A 2927-nucleotide genomic window follows, 5' to 3' on the forward strand; every position below is an offset into this window, starting at 1 on the left:
TTGTGCCAGTTCCGGTGTTTAACGCCGGGCAATTTTGAGCTGATTTGGAACGCCGGTTTGGGCCATCAAATCTTGGGCAAAGTATGGACTATTATACTTTGTTGGAAAGCCCAGGATGTCTACTTTCCAACGCCATTGAGAGTGCGCCAATTGGGCTTCTGTAGCTCCAAAAAATCCACTTCGAGTGCAGGGAGGTCAGAATCCAACAGCATCTGCAGTCCTTTTTAGTCTCTGAATCAGATTTTTGCTCAAGTCCCTCAATTTCAGCCAGAAAATACCTGAAATCACAGAAAAACACACAAACTCATAGTAAAGTCCAGAAAAGTGAATTTTAATTAAAAACTAATAAAAATATACTAAAAACTAACTAAAACATACTAAAAACATACTAAAAATAATGCCAAAAAGCGTATAAATTATCCGCTCATCAGGTATATTTTGCGGGATTGAGTCACATGCCATGCCGTCTTATAGTGTCGAACACCTGGGTCAGGTTGGACAATAGTGTCTCTTCATTTTGTGTCTTTATTAGCATGTCGTCTACGTAGACTTCCATGATTTTTCCGATGTGATCCGAAAAGACCTTATTCATTAACCTCTGATAAGTAGCTCCTGCATTTTTAAGACTGAAAGGCATGACGACGTAGCAGTAGTTTGCTTTTGGGGTTAAGAAGGAAGTTTTTTCTTGGTCGGGTGGATACATTGGGATTTGATTGTATCCCGAATATGCGTCCATGAACAAGAGGTATTTATATCCAGAGGAGGCATCGACCAGTGCGTCGATACTTGGGAGTGGATAAAGATCCTTTGGCAGGCTTTGTTGAGATCAGTGTAGTCGGTGCACATTCGCCACTTCCCGTTTGATTTTTTCACCAAGACAATGTTAGCTAGCTATAGTGGGTATTTGACATCTCTTATGAATATTGCCTTCAATAGAGCTTGTACCTGCTCTTCCACAACAAGAGAGCATTCTGGTCTGAGCTTTCTGCACCTCTGTTGCACTAGCTGAGATCCTGGGTAGACTGCTAGTTTGTGGCACATTAACTTGGGGTCTATGCTTGGCATGTCTGCGGCCTTCCACGCAAAGAGGTCGACATTATCTTGTAAGAACTGTATGAGCGATTCTTTTATGTCTCCTTGTAGGATTGTACCGATACTGGTCGTTTGGTCTGGGGTATCCCCAATCTGGACTTTCTCTATTCTACCTTCAGGTTGTGGGCGGAGTTCTTCCCGCCTCTAAACTCCACTGAGTTCGATTGTATGGAATTCTTCTCCTCTGCTTCTGAGGTCTAGACTTTCGTTGTAACAGCGGCGTGCCGTCTTCTGATATGCTTTTATTGTAGCTATCCCTTCTGGAGTTTGGAATTTCATACACAGATGTGGTGTTGAGACTATTGCACCGAGATGATTTAATATTGTCCGGCCTATTAAGGCATTATAGGCTGAACCTACGTCGACCACGATGTAATCTATCTTGAGTGTTATTGATTGGTTTCCTTTTCCAAAGGTTGTGTGCAATGAGATGTATCCAAGTGGTTAAATCGGGGTGTCTCCTAGTCTGAACAGGCTGTTTGGATATGATCTGAGTTCTTTTTCTTCTAAACCGAGCTTGTCAAAGGCAGTTTTGAACAAGATGTTGGTGGAGCTCCCTTGGTTTATCAGTGTGTGGTGGAGGTTTGTATTCGCCAGTATAACAGTGATGACCATGGGATCATCGTGTCCTGAGATTATATCGGATGCATCTTCTTTGGTGAAGGTAATCGCGGGGATATTGGGTGCTTCCTTCTTCCCTTCGACCTGATATACCTCTTTAAGATGTCTCTTGCGAGATGATTTGGAGAATCCTCCTCCCGCAAATTTACCGTGTATCAAGTGGACGTGTCTTTCTGGTGTGCGAGATGACCTCTCAGTTCGTCCGACATCTTCTTCCCTTCTTCTTTTTCTTTGCTCATCGTCCCGGGTGGTCAGATACCGATCTAGCTTCCCCTCTCTTACTAGTTTTTCTGACATTTTTTAAGTCAAAACATTCATTGGTGGGATGCCTGCGGATTCGATGATATTCACAATATTCAGCCCGATTTCCTCCTCATTTTTTGCCTTTGAGTGGTCGAGCTGGGGGTATTTTTTTGGTGTTGCATACTTCTCTGTAGACATCTACGAGAGACACCCGAAGGGGGTGTAATTGTGATATTTTTTAGTTTTTCTCCATGTCGATCTTTCTTGTTTTTGGATTCTTTGTCCATATCCCAGGAGGTGAATCCGGATTTCAAAGTCTCTCCTAGTCGAGAGTTTTCCTCCATGTTGATGTACTTTTCTGCTCGTTCTTGTACTTCGATTAGAGATGTGGGGTGTTTCTTCGATATAGATTGACTAAAAGGTCCCTCTCGCAAGCCATTGATGAGGCTCATAATGGCGATCTCTGTTGGTAGGTTCTGTATGTCTAGGCACGTTTTGTTGAATCTTTCCTTGTAGTTACTGAAAGTTTCCCGTTCTCCTTGCCTGATTCCTAATAGACTTGGAGTGTGCTTAGCCTTTTCTTTTTGGATGGAGAATCTGGCCAAAAACTTCTTGGCCAAGTCGTCGAAACTCGAGATGGACCTAGAAGGTAGATTTTCGAACCATCTAATTGCCGTCTTTGTTAAAATAGTCGGGAAGGCTTTGCAACGAATTGCATCTGAGGCGTCAGTAAGGTACATTCTACTTCTGAAATTACTGAGATGGTGGCCGGGGTTTGTAGTGCCGTCGTATAAAGTCATATATGGGAGTTTAAAGTCTTCTGTGATTTTGGTCTTCATGATCTCTTTGGAGAATGGATCTTGTTCCTTGCGGGAGCTGTCCTCGTGAGGGGATCGGTTGGCTTTGGTCTTGAGATCGGCTTCGAGTTTTAAGAGTTTGTCTTCCAATTCCCGGCGTCGCCTTATTTCCAT

This window comes from Arachis duranensis, chromosome 10, assembly GCF_000817695.3.
Source record: "Arachis duranensis cultivar V14167 chromosome 10, aradu.V14167.gnm2.J7QH, whole genome shotgun sequence".
NCBI classification, from domain to species: domain Eukaryota; kingdom Viridiplantae; phylum Streptophyta; class Magnoliopsida; order Fabales; family Fabaceae; genus Arachis; species Arachis duranensis.